The following is a 14,733-nucleotide window of genomic DNA, read 5'->3' on the forward strand; positions in this document are numbered from 1 at the left end:
TCTTTTTTTTTTTTTTTCCTTTACCTTACAACTGTGACTTCCCATAGTTCAAATTGATGCCAGGAAATAATTTTGCTGAATGGCTTTGTTCTTTTTTGAGGCTTGAAATGCTGGCAACCACCTTAGTAGTTAGTATCAGTCTCTTGTTCCCCCTCTCCTATGTCATTAGGACATTTTGTGATACTAGCTGTGTAGTGCATTTCTTTCTCAAAGATGAAGGTGAAGGAATTTGGTAAACAATTTGTAACCGAGTGATTCATTTTATACATTTTTGTGGCTGCCTTTAAGCCATGGTTTGTCTTATACTTCTTGTTTCTGTTTCTTTGTGCTACAAGGTGGCAGAGCCAGGCGCATTGCTTGCAATCCCATATCCTGAATGAGGATCACTTTAAAAACACATATTGTGGCCAGGTTCACTGGCGCAAACCTGAAATCCCAGCACTTTGGGAGGCCAGGGCAGGCAGATCCCTTGAGCCCAGAAGTTTGAGACCAGCCTGGACAATATGGTGAAACCCTGTCTCTACAAAAAAATACAAAAATTAGCCGGGCATGATGGTGTACACCTGTAGTCCCAGCTACTCCGGAAGCTGAGGTGGGAGGATTGCTTGAGCCTGGAAGGTGGAGGCTGTAGTGAGCTGAGATCATGCCACTGTACTTAAGCCTGGGTGACAACGTGAGAGCCTGTCTCAATCAATCAATAAAATAAATACATAAAAACATATTAAGAAGAATTAATTTGCTGGCTTATCATTAAAAAACCCAACAAGCCAATTTTTATGTGATTCCTGCTAAAGATGGGTGATATTGAATAGTCTTTTGATTAGTAATAGTCTTTTGATTAGTATTAGTCTTTCTTTTGCATTCTGAACTGTGAGGACATCACTCTCAATGCATGTATGTTGCAGTTTTTATTTTTTTAATTGACACAAAATCATTATACATATTTATTGGGTGCATAGTGGAGTTTTGATACATACGATGGTGTTATTAATTCACTGACTTGGTATTGAAACTTCCTCATCCACTGATCATGCTCAATGTACTATTTCTTTTAAAAGATTGCCTTGGTTCCTTAAAAGCAGGTGTGAAAAGATGTGGCTTCTGCTGAGGCTATTTCAGAAGCGCACTTCTGTTTGTGACATGGGCATTAAGGGATTAGATTACTTCTGCCATCTTTACCAGTGCTATCTGAAACGATACTGAAAAATGCCAATGCCAAAGGTCATGATATCTAATATGATGAGTTGTTGCTAAATTTATATGTGATTTATATCTTTTAACCACAGTAAGCATGTTCTACTTCAGAGTTTATAGCTTAAATTTGTACCTAGGTAACACTGTTTCATCCCTTTTTTTTGGTTTGAGTTCTCTCTAATAATTGATCTTAAAGAATAGAATAAACAGAAGAGACTCTGGCCCCAAGCATCAAGTTATAGGAGAATTTTATTCAGTAAAATCAAGGCAAAATAAAGACCTGTTGATTCCTGGGACATGTTGTCATTTTATCTTTCCTAAGTTAGATATCCTGACCACCCTAATAGCCAAATAAAATGGATACCAGCAGCTTGAAGTCATTTATAATTTTAACCTGACAAGTTCTGTTGAAAAAAATTACTACAGGCATATGCAATCATTGAGTTGCATAAGAAATCCAACTATATGCATTTCTTTTCTGGTGATTCCTGTCCCTTTAAGATACTGCCATTAGCATGTATTTGGGGGGTAGCAGGTGCGATGTAGCCATAGGGACTGGCAAAAATAAAAAATAAAAGCAAGAATGAGAAGAGGAAACAACCTATTCCAGCCATTGACATAAAATGACCACAGGCCTCCATTAACTCAGCTGTCCTCTCTCAGAAAATATCTGCCAATCAGAGCCATTCTGGGGGGGAATTTTCCTGACTTCAGTAGTCAGAAAAAATCTGCCCTTTGAGATACATTAATTGGCTACATTTTTGTTTGTAGAAGCTAGGGCCTTAAATGTGACTAGGTATGCTCCATTTTTCTGCAGAGTGATACTTAAAGTATTGGCTTGTTACAGGTATATTTACCTACTGTATGTTTATATTTTTTCTAGTTTTCTAAGAAGATTCCAACTGATAAACTGCCTTTTATTAAGAATAAGTTAGTTTGGAAACCCCAAGTTCCTGGTGTCCTAGAGAGCAGCCTATTGACTTTGGTTCTGGCACATTTTGCTGTGTTCTTGCATGCTCTGTCTTCCTGGCCCCTGGCTTGTGCCCGTTTGGTACTCCCAGGACAAAGCTTCTTCCCTGAAATACAAGCAAGGGCTATATTCTAAATACAAATGGATTGAATATAAAAGTTGGTACATTGTTAAAACATGTTTGGTGATGAGATAGTGCTATGAGTGTTTAGGTGCCAGGTGAGCTCCTGAAAACCTTTGAGTCAATTCTATAGTTAAATTACCTTATATTTGTAAAGAAAACGATTGTATATTCTTTAAAAATTAATTAAACATAAGACAGATTGAAATTGAATAAGATGTGGTTTCACTTACCTTGAATGCAGTTGCTTGAATCAGAGCCACTGTCGGTGGAAGAATAGAGGCCTCTGTGGAGACTGGTGTTTCTGGGAGCAGGTTAGGGGTTAGAGGTGGTAGCAATGATGCTTTTGTCTCAATTTACTGCATAGTATGGCTTTTCTTCCATACAAGCATATTATTAACATTGCTATTACTTATGTTTATCAATGATGAATAGTGCCCACTGTTGAGCCAAGTGAACTCTAGAGGTTCATTATTTTTATTTTCTAAGGGAAACAGGTCAGATTTAGAAGAGATAGAAGAATGCGAGGGTTGTTATAGCCTAAGGAGAGGGCAATTATTATGATTATTATTCTTTTGGAGCTGAGCAGCCTAAATCTTCAATTCCAACAAGGAAGTTGATGAGGAAAGGAGATGAAGGTTGGCTGACTTCTTTTGCTTGTGTCCACCTCCAGGGAAGGAGGTTTGTGGCCACAGACAACATCCACATTCCAGGCCTTCCTCAGTTAAGCATCTGAGGACTTTTAGCATGGTCTTAGAGTGGCTTCCTCTTCATTTTCTTGTCCCCTTTTCTTGATTTCCACCCATAAGCAGGTGACAAAGTTTCCACAAAGGGAGCTTGAGTTTTCTTCTCCCCAGACCACTCGTATGCCAAGAAACAAGAGTCTTAGTACTGCAATATTAGCATTTTACCACTCAAAGAAACCAACCCCAACCCCACTGGGAATGGAGCAAGCAGACACCTCTCTGGTGGTGTGGAGATTTTTTAGATCAAGTTGATTGTGATTCACTATTTAGTATAGGTTGGTTTAATAATAAACTTCTAGTTGAAATTTGGAGGTCATCTAGTCTAAGGTCTAGTGAAAGGAAGTAGCACTTCATAGAGGAGTCTCCTTTTTCTAATTCCACGCTGATGGGAGAATGGAGTAGATGAAGAGGAAAATTTAAATTAGGAAAAGGGGTCATGGGATACTTTTAGAACAAGTAAACCTTCTTGAGCAACAGAAGTAGACAGCATTAAAGTCAGGGCTGCATGAGGAGTCCTCAGGAAGAAGGGAAGTTTGGGATGGGAGTGGCCAGGGAGAATGAAACAAGAATAGGGTGGGAAGGAGTGCAGGGATTTCACACAGGGCTATCCTAGTCTTTCTTCATTATAGTCCAGCGGCACTGTTTAAAACTTTTTTTTTTTTAAGTTAACGTTTATTTCATACCTTCTAGGTCCTAACTGGAAAAATCTATGTGATGATGTGGGCTTTTCGTGAACCCCAGTGATGTGGTTGATATGACAAAAATCTATTCAGGTCGGAAGAGTGGTCTTGCTCACATAACACATTCTAGGTTTTTTCCTTCCATGACCTGGTCTGAAGGTGTGATGGCTTTGTGAGCTGAGGCAAAACTTGAGAACCACTGAGAGCTTTCTCAAAGCCCGGATGTGAAAATATTTTTCCCCCCTGCACCATAAATAGGCAAGGAGTGGGCCTCAGAATATGGAAATCAAGATCTCTCTCTCTCTCTCTCTTTTTTTTTCCCCTGACATGGAGTTTCACTCTTGCCTAGGCTGAACTGCAGTGGCATGATCTCAGCTCATTGCAACCTCCGCCTCCTGGGTTCAAGTGATTCTCCTACCTCAGCCTCCCAAGTAACTGGGATTACAGGCACCCTGATTCTAAGAAGATCATTCCTCTCAAGGTCTCTTTTTAATGAGAGGAATGAGCTGCTTAGAATCAGGGAAGTGAGAAATTCTCATTGATTGGTGTGCCATTGATAAGCAACAGAACAAAAAGGCCAAGAGCGTGATCTTTGGAGCAGTCTCTGCAGACTGCCTGCATCTAACACCTAGCTGTACTTTTCTTTTTTTGGGTATGTTTCCTTACCTTTATTTATTTACATATCTATCCCTTTATTTTTATTCGACATGTCATAATTGGGCATATTTATGGAATGCAGAATGATATTTCTGTGCATGTATACAACGTGTAACGATCAAATCAAGGTAATTAGCATATCCATCACCTCAAACATTGATCATTTCTTTGTCTTGTGAACATTAAAAATCCTCTCTTCTAGCTTTTTGAAAATATACACTAAATTATTGTTAACCATATTCAGCCTATAGTGTTACAAAGCCCTAGAACTTATTCCATCTAGCTGTAACTTTGTATTAACCAGCCTCTCCCTGTCTTCCCCCACCCCTTTCCAGCTTTTAATACTAACAATTCTACTCTCTATTTGTATGAGCTCAATTTATTTTAGCCCATAGATATGAGTGAGAACATGAAGTATTTATCTTTCTGTGCCTGACTTATTTCATGTAACATAATGTCCTCCAGGCTCATCCGTGTTGTTGCAAATGACAGGATTTCATTCTTTTTCTTTTTCTTTTTTTTTTTTTTTTTAATAGAGATGGGGTCTTGCCACATTGCCCAGGCTGGTCTTGAACTCCTGTGCCCGGCCTATTTCATTATTTTTAATAACTGAATAGTATTCCATCATGCATACATATACCACATTTTCTGTATCCAGTCATCTGTTGATGGACATTTAGGTTGATTCCATATCTTGGCTATTGTAAACAGCTAGTTCTGTATCTTAATAGCTAAGTGACTATAGGTGATTTTCTTAAATTCTCTCAGCCTCATTTTCTCCCTTCTATAAAATAGGGATAACAGTGGTACTTCCTTTATAGGTTTATTAAAAAGCAGCGAAGCCTGGGACAGTTCCTGGAACATAGGAAGCTTTCAAAAAGTGTTACCTCTTATGAGATTTCTAAAAGATATGAATATAAAGTGCGGTTGTAGTCAGAAAGCAAATTGCTCTTGTCACTGGAGACCTTGCATTCAGGGATACTTTGTTAAAACTTTTGGGATTAGTAGCAAATGGTATATATCCTTCATTTTAGGTTATAGGAGAATGACTCAAAGAGAGGTGTACCAACACTCTTCTGTTTTCCTTTCTCCTTGCTTCCTGATCTGAGGATGAGCAAGAAGATCAACCCCAATTGTTGACTTAACCTCTCTGTTATAAGAAATTCCTTGAATTTCCCACTGTTTCTTTTTTTTTTTTTTTCTATGTAGGCTTATATGAATTATGGCATACTTGATTTATGTAACTGATATGTTGCTAAAAAGTTACATGAATATAGTCTCTTTGATAAATTAATATCAATGCCATTTATTGGAATTCTGTGGTGAGACTTTTTTTTTAAAAAACAGGTAATGTTAGGGAAAAACACTCTTTCCCAAAGTCAGTGATGTTATCTGCATTTTCATGTATCATTTTAGCTTGAAATGAAATGCAATTAAATTTATTTCTTCTTTCCCAAAGTCATGATGTTCGAGCATGTTGATATTGTAATAGGTGTTGATGACAGGATCTTCATGATTTGCAAAATAGCCTCTCACTTTGTAAGAGACATCAATTCTCTATGCTTGTGGGTGGCTTAGGAAATACTATAGTTCACTCCGTTATATGTGTTAATTAAGGGAATATGAAAAAAAAACCCTGATAACAGTGATGTGTTAGGTGAGTTGAAATACAGGTAAGCCTATACTACCTTTGTTAGTGTCAGCAAAACCCAGGAGGAAAAATATTTATGCTAATGAGAGGCAAAGTGATGCATGGATAATTAAAATCAGCAGGAATTTTGAGAACATTGTTTTAACTTGTAATTTCAGTCTCTGCCTCTCCATATCTTATTTGTAAGAGTTCTAACAAAGTAGTGCTTTTTGATTAGTAGTACCAATGACTCAAAAGTTTTAAAGTCAGTAGCAAAAGGTAAGATTAGACAAGAAGCAAAAAACAAAACAAAACAAAAAACCAAAAATAACAAAAAAGAATGATCAACTCTAGTCAAAATAAGATCTACTTTAGGATTTATTTGAATAGACCCCAAATAAAGCAACATTTAGCTTCTTGAATGTGTCTGTTATATGAGTGTGACTGGGTTTTGGTGACCCTGTTGTATGCAGGTTATACAAATTTTCAGAATTCCAATTTCTTCATAAAGTAAGAATAATGTCACTTTACTCACAGGCTTTTTTCTCTGCCAAGCACTAAGTCAATACATACAAATCAGTGATCACAGTACCTAGCACATAGCAGGTCCTCAGCATCTGCTAGTCTTTCCCTTCCCCTGAGGTAGGATATGAACATTTGAAGTAGATCTAGCCTTGTCAGGCATAATAAGAAAGATGTAACATCAGAGTTTAAAAAAAATAGCCGAACTTTTGGTTGGCACGCTTTTGCTTATATTGATGACTAAACAGATAAACTGGTAGAAGGTAGAGAAACTTAAAGTTCAAAAGAGTATTGATTAAAGAGAAATCAAAATCATAAGCATAGTATCTAAGATATGATGTCAGTTAAGAAACAATTTAATCTTGTGGCATCTGCAAGAAAAAAAGAAAATAAACAATTTAAATTACAAGAATTCCACTTAAGCATTGTTTTTCAGCAGTTTCTTTGTTTGAACGTAACAATTTGTTTATCTTTTGAACACCCTTAACATCTTCGATAATTTAACCTCAATTAGAAACATTCTTCAGGTTCTTGAACTAAGGAGGATCTGTGGGTTTGAAATCAGTGTAACTCTTCCTGAGTGTTGATGTAGCTGTAGCTGAAACTATCACATGACACATTTGCTTTCTTTTTTTTTCTTTTTTTATTACCAGATTGCTTTTAACTTTGTAAGTCAATTCAGGCTACTAGACTTTCTTGCTCTCCCTGAGTAAACAATATTCTATCTGCAGAGGCATGTTGCATAGGTTTGTAAGCAATCTTTCCACCACCCGCCCCCCGCCACTTTTTTTTTGAGACAGTGTCCACACTGGAGTGCAGTGGCGCGATCTTGGCTCACTGCAACCTCTGCCTCCCAGGTTCAAGCAATTCTTCCTGCCTCAGTCCCCCAAGTAGCTGGGATTACAATCGCCCACCGCCACATCCGGCTAATTTTTGTATTTTTTAGTAGAGACGGGGTTTCGCCATGTTGACCAGGCTGGTCTTGAACATCTGACCTAGGGTTATCTGCCCACCTCGGTCTGCCAAAGAGCTGAGATTACAGGCGTGAGGCCAGTCCCAGTCTTTCTCTTTAAAGAAACCTTAGGAAGTGCTATAAAAACGAATGTTCCTAAATAGTCTTTATTATTGTTTTTTTTTTTTTCCTATACCTGTTGATGGCAGAATAATGTTGCTTTTTAAAATTCTTCCCTTGGGCCGGGCGCGGTGGCTCAAGCCTGTAATCCCAGCACTTTGGGAGGCCGAGATGGGCGGATCACGAGGTCAGGAGATCGAGACCATCCTGGCTAACACGGTGAAACCCCGTCTCTACTAAAAATACAAAAAAAACTAGCCGGGCGAGGTGGCAGGCGCCTGTAGTCCCAGCTACTTGGGAGGCTGAGGCCGGAGAATGGCGTGAACCCGGGAGGCGGAGCTTGCAGTGAGCTGAGATCCGGCCACTGCACTCCAGCCTGGGCTACAGAGCGAGACTCCGTCTCAAAAAAAAAAAAATAAAATAAATAAATAAATAAATAAAATTCTTCCCTTGATGGCCAGGTGTGGTGGCTCATGCCTGTAATCCCAGCACTTTGGGAGGCTATGGCAGCAGATCACCTGAAGTCAGAAGTTCGAGACCAGCTTGGCCAACATGGCAAAGCCCCATCTCTACTAAAAATATAAAAATTAGCCGGCATGGTGGTGGACACCTATAATCCCAGCTACTCAGGAGGCTGAGACAGGAGAATTACTTGAACCTGGGAGATGGAGGTTGCAGTGAGCCGAGATTGCACCACTGCACTCCAGCCTGGGCAACACAGTGAGACTTCATCTCAACAACAACAACAACAACAAAAATCCAATTATTTCCTTGAGCATAACTGAAACTCTGTACCCCTTGCTCAACATCCACCCGCCCACCCTCTGTTTACTATTATTTTCTTCTCTGCTTCCCATTATTTTATTCTCTGCTTCTATGAGTTTGACTATTTTAACTCTCACTTATAAGCGAGATCATATAGTATTTGTCTTTCAGTGTCTGGCTTATTTCACTTAGCATAATGTCCTCCAGGGCTATCCATGTTGTCAGCAATGTCAGGACTTCCTTCTTCTTCTTTAAGGCTGAATAATATACCATTTTATGTATATACTACATTTCTTTATTCATTTGTCTGTTGATGAATGGCATTTAGGTTGTTTCCATATCTTGGCTATTGTGAATACATTCTTCATAGGATATCTAACACTGTAGTTCCCACCTAAATGTTAAAATCAACTAAAATGGCCATTTCTGATGGTGGAAGAAGGAACTCATGGTTGAACCATAAGCTACCTGTTTGTTTAAAGGGCCATCAGCGTTATGCTAAATGTGAAGGTAGAAATGTCTCTGCACCATGGCTTTCTAGGGCTTGCATTTGATGGTCTGTCCTTTTGAGGTATTGTCTGTATGGATGTATTTCCTAATTTTTATTTTTGTAAATAATGATGCCTCATCCATTCATAGTACATTCTCTATTGTGTATACTATATGCAATGTAGGTGAGTTGTAAATCTTGGGTTGTAAAACTAAGCATATCTCAAACTTGTGTATTAATTGAAGTGAGCTAATTGGTATAATAACCAATCCTCAAAGCTCAGTGGCTTATCATAATGCACGTTTATTTGTTGCTCACGTTATAGTTCAATGTGGATAGATGGGGAACCTATTTCCTGCAATTACCCAGGGACCTATGTCTCTTTATTCTAGTGGGTCCGCCCTGCTATAGGGGTCTCACCCCACTGGACCATTTCTACTCCACGGTGTGGGAGTGTTCTCTGGAAGAAGAGAAAAAGTTTTGTTAAACATTTAGCCATTACATATGTGTCTTGGATTTAGTTTCTAATCTGGTGGACAAATGAGCTATATTTCTTTCGATGAGAATTTTATTGTTAGGGTTATGCCAAAGACTGTATCATTCATTTGCCTCTCTTATTTAGAACCCTATGCATGGATTCCTGGAAGAACTGTTTTTCTCTTAGAAATATAACTAAATTTGTGGGAATGTGTCTGATATCTAAAGCTTGATGAGGATTCTGAATAATCTGTATTTTAGATAAGGCCAGTTGAAACTATTCTTAACTACTCTATATGGTTAACTGTTTTTTTCAGAGACATGTTTCATCAAAGCACTAAAATTATGCAGACAGAGCTGGAAATGTTCTCTGAAGAGCATCCTATCATCTTCCTTATAATTTTGGTTTTTATTTAACACTTAGCCCCCAAAGTGGGGCCATGGCAATATCTTTGAGTTATAACTCACATCAGGCCTTCGAGGAGTTGGTGATGCTATTTTGTTGCTGGCATACAAAATCAGTGAGGTTAACTGTACTTCTATAGGTCACTCAGTGAGTCAACGACTGAGCTATGATTAACGTTGACAGCTGGTGAGCTGCTAGGCTGTTGCTAACTGAGCAACATTGACATTCATTTTGATTTGACTTTGCATTTCATTTTCAACTATTTATTCATTTTAAGGCCTCTTTAAAAACTTTTTAGGGATGTTGTAGATGGAGGAAACTTTCTATAAATGCTTTGGGGAGAGTCCTTTAGCTTCCCTCTCCCCACTCCCCATCCTTCAGCTTAATAGTTAAATTATGTTTATGCTAGGAAAGCATCTTTTAGGTAGTTTTAGAAATAGATGATTTAAACAGAAGTTAGGCGATTCCAGTTTTACTTTATTTGTTTTGTAATTTGTGATTTCAACAAAGAATTTCTGTGAACTAATTGTATGATAGTGAGTACCAACCAGAAAAATTATATTTGATGAAATAATTCACAGAGAAATGACAAGTATGCATTATAAATTTGGCCAAAATGTAATTTTGAACATAGGTTAAAGTGTAGTTGAAGGCCATCTGGATTAGAAAGCTTGGAACTGGCTGGTTGGCTCAGTTGGGCATCATTTTATTCACCTGAGAGGGATGGGAACGAGTGAGCCCTCTTTCACTTCTGGATCTACTTCCAGATGCTTTAGGGAGATTATTAAGAAAAAGTGCTGGCTGGGTGCATTGCCTAACGCCTGTAATCCCAGCAGTTTGGGATGCCAAGGCGGGCAGATCACCTGAGGTCGGGAGCTTGAGACCAGCTTGGCCAGCATGGCGAAACCCCACCTCTACTAAAAATACAAAAATTAGACAGGTATGGTAGCGGGTGCCTGTAATCCCAGCTACTGGGGAGTCTGAGGCAGGAGAATTGCACAAACCCGGGAGGTGGAGGTTGCACCTTGGAGCTAAAATCGCACCACTGCACTCTAGCCTGGGCAACAGAGTGAGACTCTGTCTCAAAAAAAAAAAAAAAAAAAAAAAAAAAAAGTGCTATTTCATAGAATTCTGTGTGACAACTTAACTGCCCAATGTGGTTGGCTTTAGGTGAGGCAGATGCCCTAGGACTCTTGATCTCACTAACTGCCATCAACAGTTCTACATTGCTGATGCCAGAAAGGCGGGCAGATCTAGAGGCCCAAGTGACCCACACATACAGGCAAAGATGACCTAGCAGAGCTGAGGACATGAGATTTGGAGTCAAATCTGGGATCAAATTTTGATTCTTTTAATTACTTGCTCAAGGGATAACTAAAGGTTTCCTCACTGGTCAAAAGATTCCTCCTTTCTATGGGGAGTGTGAGCGACACCTAAGGAGCTAATGTCAGGGGTGTGAGCTGGCAGCTTCTAGGCAACTAATGGTTCTATTTCTTCTTCCTTCTCTGTCTACCCCAACCTCAGGCTTACTCTCCAGGTCCTCTGACTTTCAGTGAGCCGTCAGAGTTGAAAAGCAAGCACATACTCTGTTTTCAAAATATTTATCTGAAAACCAAAAAAACCTATCTCCCAAATCTCAGCTCATATAGTCAATTATGTTGTTAACTTATTTGAAGCACATATATTCAGACAGAGCCAAGGGATTTTCCTCACTTTTTAGCTATAAAAAGTTTTATAATTTAAATGTTTGGATATTTTCTAATTGCTATTAAAAGACCTTCTGTGTGATTTCTCAAAGGAATCACAGTCACTTAAAATCTGGACAATACCTTCAAGGTGAACTAGACCTTCATTCCCAGCTACCCCAGAAGGATGGGCTCCTCTTTTTTTCTTTTGTGAGGACCCCAGTGGAGATGACAGTGTAACCATTGGCAACTCTATCTACAGAGTGATCATGAATCCCTCACTGAATATGTTTACACTGAGAAATGTTGCTTACTCTCATGTAAGTGCAAGAAAAAAAAATGTCAGTTTTTAGAATCACAAAGTGATTCAGGAAGTGAATAAAGGCCATTAAAACATCTTAAGATTCCCTGTGAGGAGATGCTTGTTGTATTTTCCTTTTAGGAATATATAAATATGGTTAGTCTTTTTAATTGACAAAAAGCAGGAAGCAGTTTCCCTTAAATCTAACGATTCCATTGATCGAATCATATATTATGGGAGAAGGTGACGGTTGCAGTCTGAGATGATTTGCATGAGACCCTACTTTATACTCCAATTATTACTGTACATGATTACAGGACAACCTGGTTGTTAATTGCCTGTGGTCTTTAAATATGCACTTCTTTCAGAAATAGACACTAATTATTAGATCTTGTTTTTGGTCTCACCTGAAGTTGCAAATGTCTAGGGTTTTTTTTTTTTTTTTTTTTTTTTTTTAATTTGCAAGTCTAATGATGTACAGACATAGTAAAACTGATCTCATTCTGAATCCTGTTCAGGGTGAACGTTCTCTGGGATGTAAACTATCAAAGATTGTGAACTTGGCTTTCAGTTCTTTGTAGGTGTTTATGTGAGTCTCTTGACAAAACCTGTATGTTTGCTATCAGAATGCTGAAGGAATTTTATCTTTCTAAAATGCAGATGAAAATTGGTTAACAAGTTGAAAAAAAATCTACTTCTCCCATAATTAAATATAATAGAAATAACATCAAAGTATTATTAAATATTAGATATTGTCCCAAGTCCACCAAGATAAAAATTTGGTGTTTGGGAGCTGTGGTTGGAATTATGCTAGGCAAAAAGCAGTTTGTTTTGTGTGTTGGGCTCTCCTCTCTTCTGGCTTCAATGGCTGAATTAGGGAATTGATCCTGAATTTGATAGAGCTGGAGTTGTTCCTGTCTTTAAGCCAAGGTTGATGAACTCATATGCCTACAGGGGATAAAGTGATGAGGTACAAGTGTGAAGCCAGTGAGCAGGAATCCTGGACTAACAAGAGTGCACAAGCCCTGCCTAAGGATGGCAGCTGCTACTCAGTTTTAGCAGATTTATCTCAGATAGAAATTCTGATTTAGATGTGAAATATAGCAATTTAAAAATATTGGATGTATGATATGGTTTTTAAGAAAGTAGTGTGCTAAGCAGAGAAAACATTCTAGTGCGACTTCTGGTTTTAACACATGCTCTTCCCACTTCCTTTCCTGGTTTTTGTCACCCAGCTAATGCCTATTACTTTTTCTCTACTTGATTTAGCTACATGTTCCAAGAGGCCTTCTCAGGTCTGGATAAGAGGTGGCTCCTGTGGCTCTTGTATCCTCTTCTCTATTCGAATATCCACCTTTAAACAATGTTATAATTGCTTCTTTATCTTTTTGTTTTGTTCCCTGGGCTATAGAATCCTTGAAGGCCTCCACAAAATAGTGATTGGATAAATAAGTTCGATGAATAAATGATGGTGGGCCCAGGATTTCCTCAGGACATAGGGTTTTTTCCTTCCTTCTTTCCTTCCTTCCTTTCTTCCTTCCTTCCTTCCTTCCTTCCTTCCTTCCTTCCTTCCTTCCTTCCTTCCTTCTTTCCTTCCTTCTTTCCTTCCTTCCTTTTTTCCTCCCCTCCCCTCCGCTCCCCACTTCCTTCCTTCCCCTTCCCTCCTTCCTCCCCTCCCCTCTTCTTCCCTCTTTCCTCACCTCTCCTCCCCTTCCTTCCTCACCTCTCCTCCCCTTCCTTCCTCTCCCCTCCCGTCCTGTCCCCTCCCCTCCTTCCTCTCTCCTCTCCCCTCCTTTCTTCCCTCCCACCACCCCTTCTCCCTGACACAGGGTTTTGGTCTCCCAGCTAATATAGGGCCTGTGGCCATTCCAAGGCTTCTCCTAGAACCTCTGAATCAATCCTTCAATTAAATCTGTATCCCAAATTCCTGTGTAATCAGACTGCCTTAGAAAGGAGGGTGAACAAAGGGGAAGGCAGGTCTAGGAAGATTTGGAACCCAAAGCCCTCTTGTCTTAAAGCATATTGTTACCTGTTTTATTCTTGCTGCTTTTCTCCTTTTTATTTCCCCTCAATCAACATAGTCTAGGAAAGGTAGAGTGCAGATGTGTTTTTGTGACTCAAAACCATATGAAGCCAAAATGAGTCTTTTTCCTGTCATTATTGTAAGTAGGGCCTTAGGCTGTGTTTACTGCCTCTAAAATAAACATGATACTTAGCTTCTCAGTTGCAACACTTTCCAGCTTTTATGAAAAAAGTAAACAAGAATAAAATGTTATTTTAAAAAGTAGTGTCAGAAAGTAAATAAATTACCCTTAATAGTGCTGTATATTTTTAAAAAATATTTGGAGGGACTGTTCAGTAAAACCTTCAAAACAAAACTACACCAAACTACTTTCTAGATTTGGCAGCTAGTCATATCTCACTCTATTATAACGACTTAGTCTGCTTTTTAAATTTTTTTTCCTCAAATTAGATGTGGTGTCAGAGTGGTGTAGTAGTATAACACTTAGTCTCTGTTGCCAGGCTAAGTTCAGTTTTCAGCTCTACCGTAAACCTGCTGTGTACTTACGGACCAATTGCTTAACTTCTCTATGTCTCAGATAGTTCTGTCAAATGAAGATCATAGTAGTACCTAACTCATATAGTTATTGTAAGGATTAAATGAGTAGAAAAAAAGCAAAACCCTTAAAATAATGTCTGGCACATAAATGCTCTTTACATAATTCATTTATTATTTTTTTGAAGTCAAGTGTATTGAGGTATAATTTGTAGTATAAAGTACAGTAAAATTTACCCATTATAATTTACAATTCTGTGAGTTTTGATAAGTGCATACAGGTATGTAATGAGCACCATGATCAAGCTGTAGAACATTCCTATCATCCTCACCATTCTTTCATGCCCTTTGTAGTCAGTCCTTGTACCCCCATTCCCAGACCCTGGCAACCACTGATCTGTTTTCCGATTCTGTACTTTGCTTGTACAGAACATGATATAAACAGAAGCACTGGAATCAT

The 14,733-nt window shown here is 38.7% G+C and overlaps 1 protein-coding gene across 2 annotated transcripts in view; it reads left to right on the top strand.

Moving 5' to 3' along the window:
- The window catches only part of LOC112617063 (glycerol-3-phosphate dehydrogenase, mitochondrial), a 247,956-nt gene that overhangs the window by 140,469 nt on the left and 92,754 nt on the right, over nucleotides 1–14,733 (top strand). The window lies entirely within an intron of this gene.

The sequence above is a fragment of the Theropithecus gelada genome, unplaced genomic scaffold (assembly GCF_003255815.1).
Source record: "Theropithecus gelada isolate Dixy unplaced genomic scaffold, Tgel_1.0 HiC_scaffold_15875, whole genome shotgun sequence".
In the NCBI taxonomy this organism is placed as follows: domain Eukaryota; kingdom Metazoa; phylum Chordata; class Mammalia; order Primates; family Cercopithecidae; genus Theropithecus; species Theropithecus gelada.